At 42.4% G+C, this 12,339-nt stretch overlaps 1 protein-coding gene across 1 annotated transcript in view; it reads left to right on the forward strand.

Annotated features, from left to right (window-relative positions):
* FOXO1 (forkhead box O1) overlaps window positions 1–12,339 on the forward strand; it is a gene marked incomplete at its 5' end in the record, with an annotated part of 112,777 nt that overhangs the window by 8,277 nt on the left and 92,161 nt on the right. The window lies entirely within an intron of this gene.

Below are 12,339 nucleotides of genomic sequence, written 5' to 3' on the forward strand. Positions count from 1 at the left end.
AGTGGCCAGATCTCAGCTCACTGCAAGCTCCGCCTCCCGGGTTTACGCCATTCTCCTGCCTCAGCCTCCGGAGTAGCTGGGACTACAGGCGCCCGCCACCTCGCCCGGCTAGTTTTTTGTATTTTTAGTAGAGACGGGGTTTCACCGTGTTAGCCAGGATGGTCTCGATCTCCTGACCTCGTGATCCGCCCGTCTCAGCCTCCCAAAGTGCTGGGATTACAGGCTTGAGCCACCGCGCCCGGCAGTTATTTTATTTTCAACAGATTGTCAAAGTATTTTTTTTCCTTTTATTTGTTGAATGATTACTGTGTACAAGATGTGCTGGGTACTTTTGAGTGGTAGCAATGACTCAAAACATAGATCCAGTAGGAAGACTAGATGCAACGTGTGAATAACTATGATATGCAGTGGGAAGAGTTAAGTGTCTTAGAGAAAAATGAAGTTCTGTATTGGCCATTGAAGCAGGCATTGAAAATGGGAGATTGGGCCGGGTATGGGGGTCACGCCTATAATCCTAGCACTTTGAGAGGCCAAGGTGGGCAGATCATTTGAGGTCAGGAGTTAGAAATCAGCCTGGCCAACATGGCAAAACCCCATCTCTGCTAAAAATAGAAAAAATTAAGTGAGTGTGGTGGCGTGCATCTGTAGTCCCAGCTACTTGGGAGGCTGAGGCAGGAGAATTGCTTGAACTTGGGGCAGGGGTCTGGGGAGCGCTGAGGTTGTGGTTAGCCGAGATCCTACCACTGTAGTCCAGTCTGGGCAACAGGGTGAGACTCCCATCTCCAAAAAAAAAAAAAAAAAGCGGGGAGATGGGAGATTGTTCCCTTATGATTTTGCTATGAAAATTTTCAAGCATTCAGCAAAGTTGGAAGAATTTCTGCTACTTTTCTACTAATAACATTTCATTATGCTTGCTTGATCATATATCTGTGTAAATGCACATCTTTCTGTCCATTAGTTCATCTTATTTTCAAGATACATTTTTGGGATGGTGGACTGGTATTCATAAAGGCCTGAAAATTCGGGAAGTATCAATTTCTCTGAGTGCGAGGTCGGGAGATCGAGACTATCCTGGCTAACACAGTAAAACCCTGTCAGTACTAAAAATACAAAAAAAATTAGCCGGGTGTGGTGGCGGGCGCCTGTAGTCCCAGCTACTGGAGAGACCCAGGCAGGAGAATGGCGTAGACCCAGGCAGGAGAATGGCGTGAACCCAGGAGGCGGAGCTTGCAGTGAGCCGAGATGGCGCCACTGCACTCTACCCTGGGCGACAGAACCAGACTCCGTCTCCAAAAAAAAAAAAAAATTTCTCGAGTGATAGGCATACGAAATACACACAAAGTTTGAGAAGTATAGGGTAGGAAGGACATACTATGAAAAGAACGCTGTGTTACAGACCAAATTTATCAAATGATATCTTTGTTTTTGCCAAATAAGAAATTATGAAAATATGATTACATTAAAAAATTTTAAAATGCAACTTCTTGGGAACACACTTGTGTAAATATGGAGTCCTGTGGAATGCAGTTTAAAACCAGTGTACTGCAGTTGATTTTGAAACTGACATACGGAATTTGGCAATACGTAGAACAGATTATGTAATTGACTTAATGTGAATAGTTGGCATTTATAATGTATTTAGCTTTTTGCTTGATCTTTTCTTTAAAATTAACTTCAGTGAGGCCCAGTGTCCTGGTAGCAGAGTGATTCAAATAAAGATTACTGTTAAATGTAAGTCTTGCTTTTTTGAAAAATGAGAAATTCTGAATTGAAGTTAGCAATTTCAAAATATATTTAAGGCAATTGTGAGAGAAGGTTATATTGGCTTGAAAAGATATTTCAAGGCCGGGCGCGGTGGCTCAAGCCTGTAATCCCAGCACTTTGGGAGGCCGAGACGGGCGGATCACGAGGTCAGGAGATCGAGACCATCCTGGCTAACATGGTGAAACCCCGTCTCTACTAAAAATACAAAAACTAGCCGGGCGAGGTGGCGGGCGCCTGTAGTCCCAGCTACTCGGGAGGCTGAGGCAGGAGAATGGCGTAAACCCGGGAGGCGGAGCTTGCAGTGAGCTGAGATCCGGCCACAGCACTCCAGCCTGGGCGGCAGAGCAAGACTCTGTTTCAAAAAAACAACAAAAAAAAACTTCATCACCATTAAAGACTGATTCACCTGTGTTAACTTAGCGTCTCTCTCTTTCAAAATACAGTTGCCCTAGATGGAGAGTGACACATTAAACTTTAAGTTCATATGGGAAGGTAAATTACCTTACCTGAATCTTTTCCTCCTATTAGCTAGTGCTCCAAGTAAAAGAAACGTGTATTTTTTGTTTTTGTTTTTGTTGTTGTGAAGGGTTTTTGTTTAATAGATCTGAAAAGAATGCCTATACAAAGAATTGACATGAGAAAGCATTGATTCAACACTCATGAGCTAGGTTCTGAAAGGTGTAAAAAATTACCTAAACATTTTTAGAAATTGGAAACTACAACTAAAACTGATAAAAATCCCTATTAACATTTATGAAGAATCTCGGTAAGATTCTTTCCACAATTTTTATTAAACCAGAGAGCCGGCCAGGCGCGGTGGCTCACGCCTGTCATCCCAGCACGCACTTTGGGAGGCCGAGATGGGCGGATCACAAGGTCAGGAGTTCAAGTCCAGCCTGACCAACATGGTGAAACCCTGTCTCTACTAAGAACNGATATTTCAAAATGTAAATGTCAGTTCTAATATTGCGTTAGCTAAATATTAGATATTCTTGATAGCTTTCTCATTGTAATATTTATCTTCTCACTAACCGAAATGCAAGAATGAAGATTATAATGGGGTATTTCAGTAGATCCAGAGGAGGTTAAATTTGGATAGGCCAAACCCAAAATTGACACCATACAGTCCAGTAGGACCGAATATATTCAGTGTTAAGTGTACTTGGAGTGAGTCTGACTGGCTCATGTTGAACCAAAAGGTTTATGCAGTAAAAACGGCATTGTGGCATATCAGAAGGCACAGATGCAGATTAAATAACACTCATCAGCCATTTAGAAATGACAAGTGTTTAGGAGAGCTGTCTGGGCATGGTGGCTCACACCTGTAATCCCAGCACTTTGGGAGGTTTTGGTGGGTGGATCACTGGAAGCCAGGAGTTGGCCTGGCCAATATGGTGCAATCCTGTCTTTTCTAAAAGTACAAAAAATTAGTCGGTGGTGGTGCATGTCTGTGGTCCCTGCTATTTGGGAGGCTGAGGCACAAGAGTCCCTTAAACCTGTGAGGTGGAGGCTGTAGTGAGCTGAGATTGTGCCACGACACTCCAGCCAGGGCCTGGGTGACAGCAAGACTCTGCCTAAAAAAAAAAAAGAAGAAATGTAGAAAATTATTTTACTAAGATGTTTATCCCTATAGAAACAGATATTTTATTTAAAAGGTACACTGCTGATGAGGGTCGGGGGGACAGTTAAATAAAAGTAAATGAGAAAGGCCACTACCATGAAGTTTTATTACATGTCTAAGTTACCTTCCACGTGGAGAAAATAGCTTTCAAAGCGCACCAGGATCTCACGCTTGTATGATTGTTAATGATGCCAGGCAAAACTATTCAAAACCAACCAGGAAACAATATGGAATTGGCCAGTCTAATTTTTTTTTTTTTTTTTTTTGAGGTGGGGTCTCACTCTGTCACCCAGGCTGGAGTGCAGTGGCCTGATCTTGGCTCACTGCAACCTCTGCCTCCCAGGTTCAAGCGATTCTCCTGCCTCAGCCTCGCAAGTAGCTGGGATTACAGGCACACCTGTAATAGTAGAGACCACCAGGCCTGGCTAATTTTTGTATTTTTAGTAGAGACGGGGTTTCACCATGTTGGCCAGACTCGTCTCAAACTCCTGACCTCAAGTGATCCGCCCACCTCAGCCTCCCGAAGTGCTAGGATGACTGGCATGAGCCCCCGTGCCCTGCCGACCACTATTGATGTTTGTAGATCCAGTGAAGTTCAGAATTACAGCTCATCTTTGGTCTTTTAATTTCTGTAAATAAAGATATTATGTAAAACATATTCATCCTTCAACTCCTTTCTCATCTTGGTTCTAATTTTGAAGGGAAGAAATGTAGTAGGGTCTTATCTCCCTCAGGGAAGGGAGGTAGATCATTTCTTTCAAGATAGCCTATCTCTGCTGACCTTAAGTCATAGGAGTTCTTTAATTCTTAGAGACCTCTGCCTTCTCAGAGGCCAGTACCGCCTCTAAAGTGTTGTGGCCCCTGGTCTACACTGCAGCACCCCTCATCTGGGAAGTGCTGTTACTTCCAACAAGCCCCACTGTATCCTTTATACATCTCCGGCCAACCACATCGAAAACTTTCCAGGCTGTCAACTTTTTCAGTGTAACTTGGTTCTAGCATCTGTATACAGATCTTCAAGACCTAAAAAGAAAATCTTTTTTCTGCCTTGATGTATTTTTCTCCCTAGATGATGTTTGTCTTAATAACAATGTCATTCATTCTTTGTGCAGTTGAGGTACAGGGCTGGTCCTAATGATATACCCCATGAGCTTAAGAGCCCTGGAGCCCCTACCCATCTTATCTGATTAAAGCGAACCTGTGATGAGAAAGAGGGTGGAAGAGAGGCCTTCCCTTGTATCCTTTTGTTCTTTTTTGTTTGATTAAAGGTATTTCTTGGATAAACAGTTTTTCTCAATTGCTGTTCTAACAATCTGGAAAATATAGGTCATGGTTTTGTGAATCTCTGCTCTTACCATGTTAGAGATATGATAAAGCATTCAAGTTGAGGGAAAAATGCGTGTTTCTGTTTACAACCATGGTTTCCCCATCTTGAAGGTGTTAGAGTACTGCCTTTGCAAGTACTGCTGAGTACTTACAAAGTACTTACAAATCTTAAAGTAGCTAAGTGAACCTGCATCAGGAAAGGGAGGGAAGCTCAGTGGTTGCATTTTGTAACTGCAGTAAAAAGCCAATGTGCATGATTAATTCTCTTATTTGGGCCTAATAAGGAAAGGAGGAAGAGGGCAACCAGTTTGGATTATGTGGGAAGATAAAGATTTCTTCAGTGGTTTGGCATTCTGAAGAGTTAGCTGAGGTCTGGAGGCACTGGGCTTTGTCTCTTCAGTGTTTCAGCCCTCTCCTTTTATATTGGTTTTCCTTTTTTAATTAAAAAATTAGTGCATTTCCTCTGCGGGTACCAGGCTCAGAAGCCTGCCATGCGAGTGACTGAGGGAAAACCCCTTTTTGAGTGAGGAATTCCCAGCACAGAATGAGAGGGTCTTCATTTTTGCAGCAGTGGCAAGGGTGAGAGTGAAAAGGCATGCTGCCTTCTGTATCTGAAAAGAAATGCATTTAGAGGTTCAGCATGGTGGCTCATGCCTGTAATCCCAGCACTTTGGGAGGCTGAAGCAGGTGGAGCAGGTGGATCATGAGGTCAGGAGTTCGAGACTAGCCTGGCAACATGGTGAAACCCTGCTTCTACTAAAACCACAAAAATTAGTGAGGCGTGGTGGTGCGTGCCTGTAATCCCAGCTAGTCAGGAGGCTGAGGCAGGAGAATGGCTTGAACCCAGGAGGCAGAGGTTGCAGTGAGCTGAGATTGTGCCACTGCATTCCAGCCTGGGTAACAGAGCAATACTATGTCTTGCGGGGGGTGGGGGGAAAGCATTTAGATTCAAATTAAGTTTGGAGAGATAAATTATAATTGAATCACCTAATTCCCAGGCTTGTGTAAATATTGTGTCCTTCAAAGCTTGAAAACAAAATAACCACATAAATATTTGGGAGTGGTCCATACAAGTAAACTTCAAATACTTGAGACATTTTGGTTGCTTGGAAGCAAGGTCAAAGGAAATGGTTTGCATATGGTTTAGCTAGAAGCTCTTATTTTGGCAGATTCTTGAGGTAGTAATAGTCACAATGTGGATTTTATTGTTCTATTTTGACATGAGAAAGTTTTTTTCTCTTCTAACCTTCAGCATAAGGTTGCATAAGTAACATCAAGATAAGTATGTTCGGTCACCATAATTTTGTATCAGAGATGATGTGCCTTCATGAGCTGTGAGGTTTAATTTGCAGAATCATCAGTTTGGGCTGGCACGGTGGCTCACGCCTGTAATCCCAGTACTTTGGGAGGCCTAGGCGGGTGGATAACCTGAGGTCAGGAGCTCGAGACCGGCCTGGGTTACATGGTGAAACCTTGTCTTTACTAAAAATACAAAAATTAGCCAGGCATGTTGGCGGGCCCTCAGGAGCCAGAGGCAGTGAGCCAAGATTGCGCTACTGCACTCCAGCCTGAGTGACAGAGAGAGACTCCATCTCAAAAAAAAAAAAAAAAAAAAAAAAAGAATCGCCAGTTTGTCACACCAGTAGCTTTCAGCCTGCCATCATACTGTACTGTGATTTGAATACAGGAGAAAGTGGGCTCTCTTGAGTTACAATTACCTCCTCTGTTTGCAGCAGAACTCTCTCTCTGCAGGGCTACCTCCTAAACGGGGAGGGAGGAGGAAGGAGAGGGGAACTTGCAAAACTTGTAAATATCAACTGGGGTTGTTTGTGTACTTGGCACCAAGCTGGTTGCATTGGAAACTTTTCTCTCTGGATGGGTAGGTATGTAGGCCATCATGAAATTTACATGTGATGAATGGGAAAGCTTCCTGTGGATCATCCTACCCTGAGAGTTCTGTAATCTGTATGACTGAATTGGTCTCTCCCCTTCATCCTTTTAGGATTTAATTTTCTCTTCAGTGGCCCATTATGACATTTACATACGTTGAATTTGAAAGATTCCCATACTCCCAGTCTCTTCTGTTACCGGTGTGCCTGGAGCAGTTTACTGAACTTGTGAAATTTGTGAGATAGAATGAATTTTGTAGGACCTGGATTTACTTACAATAAATTATATTTATATTATAAATAAATGTATATTTATATGTCATGCATTTGTATTAATATGAAGGCTTTCTGATGATAAAACACTTTTTAAACATTTAGCAGTTGATGACTACATTTTAGAGGTTATCAGAATGTTTTTCTTACTATTTTTTTCTCTCGAAGTATTTGGTATAATTAAAAAAAATTCATGGGAAGGAAATTTATCAGGGTTAAAGATTCCTGTAATTAGGCCTGTTTTGATGTTGCTGACATCCTCCTTTCTGGTTTTGGAGTGGATACTTTCCCTGCTGTGACCTCTGTGCTCTGTAGTGGTTCTCCTAGGGAATTACATTCCAGTAATTGTGGATATTTCTTTAAGGTGCTTTGTATTTCTTGAATACTTTCAATGTTCTGAACTATACCTAGAATGTACTTTTTATATTAAAAAAAGCAGAATCCATCCAGGCAGAGAGAGTAGTGTGCGCCTGTAGTCTTGTCTATTTGCAAGGCTGAGGCCAGAGGATCCCTTGAGCCCAGGAGTTCAAGGCCAGGCTGGGCAACACACCGGGACCATGTATCTTCTAAAAAAAAAAAAAAAAAAAAACAAAACTAGGCAAGGTGCAGTGGCTCACACCTGTAATCCCGGCACTTTGGGAGGCCGAGGTCAGCGGATCACTTGAGGTCAGGAGTTTGAGACCAGCCTGGCCAACGTGGCGAAACCCAGTGTCTACTAAAAATACAAAAATTAACTGGACGTGGTGGTGGGCGCCTGTAGTCCCAGCTACTCGGAGGCTGAGGCAGGACAGTTCCTTGAACACAGGAGGCGGAGGTTGCAGTGAGCCGAGATTGTGCTGCTGCACTCCAGCCTGGGTGACAGAGTGAGACTCCATCTCAAAAACAACAACAACAACCAAAGCTAAACAGAATCCAGATTATTAAAATAACAATTTAAAAAGCATGATTGTCACAGGCTTCAAGAATTACCTGCCTGCTCTTGAGTGTTTGGTTTGGAATCGGCCTGTCCCTGTGCTTGAGGAGTAGACCCTCAGGGTGTCACTGCCCTTCTTTGTGATCTCTTTTTAGCCTACAGTTCTTCCTGTGGTGCCTAACTCAGAAATAAACATTCTTTATCTGTTCAGCTTAATTGAGATTCAAACCTCTTAAAAAGTAGTTTTGTCAAGAAGCATGTGAACCAGAGAAACTCCATTTTGAATAGGAGCTGGGTAAAATGAGACTGAGACCTACTGGGCTGCATTCCCAGACGGTTAAGGCATTCTAACTCACCGGATGAGATAGTTGGTCAGCACAAGATACAGGTCATAAAGACCTTGCTGATAAAACAGGTTGCAATAAAGAAGCCGGCTAAAACCCACCAAAACAAAGATGGCCACGAGAGTGACCTCTGGTTGTCCTCACTGCCACACTCCCACAAGCCCCATGACAGTTTACAAGTGCTGTGGCAAAGTCAGGAAGTTACCCTATATGGTCTAAAAAGGGGAGGCATGAACAATCCATCCCTCATTTAGCGTATAATCAAGAAATAGCCATAAAAATGGGCAACCAGCAGTCCTCGGGGCTGCTTTGTCTATGGAGTAGCCATTCTTTTATTACTTTACTTTCCTAATAAACTTGCTTTCACTTAACTCTAGGGACCAGAATTCTTCCTTGCGTGAGATCCGAGAACTGTCACTTGGAGTCTGGATTGGGACCACTTTCCTGTAACAGTTTGAATGTTAAAGTTGGTGCCATTGCATTCTTTGGTGTGATTGCTTTATTTTGAACTAGAGGTGAAGAATATAGGGATGTGGAATAAAATGAAGGGAATATATCAATACAGATGGAGCCCATAATTTATTGTGAATTCTGCTTCCTCACAAACAATTGGAGGGTATATGTTTGAAGTCAATCAATTTCTGAATTTATTACCTAATTTGATTGTATGCCTTATACATTATATTTCTAAGAAAAAAAATAATTACGCTCTGCGATCTCATTTAACGATGTAGATGATCTTAGGTCATATAAAATGCTGAACATGTAGGAGGACCCTACTTAATCATTTCCTTTGTGATGAAAATAGGGACACGTTTTAATCAAAGACAAGCTGTTGGTGGTTATGTTTCTTAGACTAACCATGACTTCCGCCTGTGTTTATGGCAAGAAGGGACAAGGAAAACACTTTCTTTTTTTTTTTTTTATTATTATACTTTAAGTTCTAGGGTACATGTGCATAACGTGCAGGTTTGTTACATATGTGTACTTGTGCCATGTTGGTGTGCTGCACCCATCAGGGGAAACACTTTCATCCACGGAAGTCATCATCAATTCTGTCATGATTGACAACTTGGGGGCCTCCAATTAAGCCTCATTTACACTCCCCACCCCCCCCATTTTTGTTTTAGAGAATTCATTTAAAAAAGGGTATTGGGAGGAAGAAGTAATGAAGTCAGAGAAATAAAATGAGAACTTAACACTTCAGATTCTAGGGTAATGCATCAGATTGATTCTTTTCAAGACAGAATTGTCTGTGATCCTTAACTGTGTGAATACACTCCTGGGATTTGAAATGAAGACACCCCCTTTCCACTTAGTCGTGTGTCCTATGAAGCTTGTTTCTGTGTGGCTTGCTGAGACTCAGTTAAAATGACATTGACTTTTATTAAACCTTAAGGTTTGTGATGGACTGTTTGCACAAAAGCCCACTTCTCCAGGGGACATCCCTGCTCCCTCACATTGCTGTCTTGTTACCTGGCCTGAAACAAGTTAGCCACTTTTCCGCAGACCTGCACAAGGCACATCACATGAAAGGCTGTTGATTAGAGCATAATGACTCGTTTGGTCATATTTATTGTGCAAATGAACCTGAATGTTACTAGGACAGCATATCCATGTAGGCTTAGAAAACTTAATTTTTAATGCCTGTTCTTTCATCAGGCTAAAGCTTTTGGATTTATGGTTATTCATACTAGCTATAAATATATTAATAGTATTTTGGGCTGGCCAGATACGGGGTATGACCTTTGACATCCTGCTTGGCTATGCCTGGGAATTTGACATCCTTCAATTTAGGTGGAATTCCCTTGTTTTGTTTCCTGTGGTAGTGTGGGGAAATACACATTTTGGCTCCTTCAGCAGAGGAAGACAGGAAAAAAGTAAAATTGGAATGCACTAAGAAGGTATTAATGATTTTATTTTTGCTGTGTATAGTTGAATGCACATGCTTTTTATGGAAGCCGGAGCCTATGAAAATAGTGCACAATAATGAGAAAATGCTAACAATCATATTTAGGTTTTGCGTTTTTTATTTGGATTTATTTTTTGACTAGTTTGACATTTTAGTGTTTTTGAACTGTTTTGCATCTAAGTATATATGGTGGAAAGAACTTTTTGTGATGCCTTTACTAGTATTGTCAGTACAAAGTATCAACAGTTGGGAAGAGCTACAAAAAGGAACTCGTAGCCAGTTTGTATTTTGACCTGAGGAAGGGAGTGTTCTGCTGCTACCAACTAAAAGTTTATGAGTGTGTTTCTGTTTCCTGAATGTAATCAGAACCTCCATCAATAATTATCCCTGTAGGGGAACACAAAATGGCTTTCCTCTACTCTAGGTTCTTTGACGGAGCCAATAATTAAATTGACATAAGGCAGACTAACAGGATAAAAAAATTGTAGTTTCGTATGCATTGGTGACTCGAAGAAGAGTCAGATGATTGAAGCTTATAGAGCATCCCCAGCTGTAAGTTAATGGGGATTATACAGATAAAGGGAAAAAGAAAAAGAGACTCTTACCACTCTTGCTTTGACCAGACTCTGCAGGCAGAGATGTGGGAGCCCAATGTGGTAAAAAGTTTTCGCTGCAGCTGGCGTTTGTCAGGGTCTCAGGATCCTGCAGCTGGAACAGTCCTGGAGCTAGTGGTGTCCCAGCCAGTGAAGGATGCTCCACATTGGGCACCAGAAGCTATATGTTAGGGAAAAATGGCTCCCCCCCACCCTTCTAAGTTCTTTGGGCTGGGCCGTGATTTAAATTGACACTAGATAGCTGGGCGTGGTGGCTCATGCCTGTGATCCTAGCACTTTGGGACGCCGAGGCGGGTGGATCACTTGAGCTCAGGAGTTGGAGAGCAGCCTGAACAACATGGCGAAACTCCATCTCCACTAAAAATACAAAAACTAGCCAAGATGTGGTGGTTCATGGCTGTAATCCCAGCTATTTGGGAGGCTGTAATCCCAGCTATTTGGGAGGCTGAGGCATGAGACTTGCTTGAACCCAGGAGGTGGAGGCTACAGTGAGCTGAGATCAAACCATTGCACTCCAGACTAGGTGACAGAACAAGATTCCATCTCAGGGCAGGGGAGGGGAAGAAATAAATAAATTGACACAAGGTAGACTCTTACAGGAGAAAATGTCATTTTATTTATACTTATGTTTGCACAAGAGTCCCACAAAATACAATGCAGGTTCCTTGATTGAAGCTTATATTGTATACTGAGCTGCAGAAAATAATTAGGGTTTGAGGTTTTTGGTGGAGTGGTGGCCACATAAGTTATAGGAAGATGAGGGGAAGAATTATATGGTGAATAACAATTGTCTTGCTTTTGGGGATAAAGTCTCTCAGGTAATAAAAGTTGTCTGGAGCAGCCCTATTCCTGGTACAGATACTTTACTAATGTAGATTTCCTTTATGGATGCAAATTTCTTTTACAAAAGGACAGCTTTTCTTGTCTACTCCGGTGTCTGCAGTTTCTCAGAATAACCAGCTCAAAATACGCCAAGGAAGTATATTTTGGGGTGGCATATTCTGATCTCCTACAGTCATATTTTGGGGTAGTGTGTCCTGGGTCCCAACATCGCTTTTGAATTGTTACAAAGTTCAGGCCGGGCACGGTGGCTCACGCCTGTAATCCCAGCATTTTGGGAGGCTGAGACAGGCGGATCACTTGAGGTCAGGAGATCGAGACCACACTGGCCAACATGGTGAAACCTGTTTCTACTAAAATACACAAAATTAGCTGGGCGTGGTGGCACATGTCTGTAATCCCAGCTATTTGGGAGGCTGAAGCAGGGGAATCGCATTAACCCGGGAGGTGGAGGTTGCAGTGAGCTGAGATTGCACCACTGCACTCCAGCCTGGTGACAGAGTGAGACTCTGTCTCCAAACAAAACAAAAATGAATTGTTATGAAGTTTAAATATCCAAAATTTGATGAAGCAGAGGGAAATTGCTGAAGCTAGAATTTTATAATATTCACGTTTTAGAAGTCACAGTAGTTGGCCGGGTGCTGTAGCTCATGGCACCAGCGCTTGTAATCTCAGCACTTTGGGAGGCCGAGGTGGACGGATCACAAGGTCAGGAGTTTGAGACCAGCCTGGCCAACATGGTGAAACCCCATCTGTACTAAAAATACAAAAGATAGCACTCCAGCCTGGGTGACAGAGCGAGACTCCGTCTCAAAAAAAAAAAAAAAAAAAAAGACAACAAGA

Source organism: Rhinopithecus bieti, unplaced genomic scaffold, assembly GCF_001698545.2.
Source record: "Rhinopithecus bieti isolate Rb0 unplaced genomic scaffold, ASM169854v2 scaffold_32955, whole genome shotgun sequence".
In the NCBI taxonomy this organism is placed as follows: domain Eukaryota; kingdom Metazoa; phylum Chordata; class Mammalia; order Primates; family Cercopithecidae; genus Rhinopithecus; species Rhinopithecus bieti.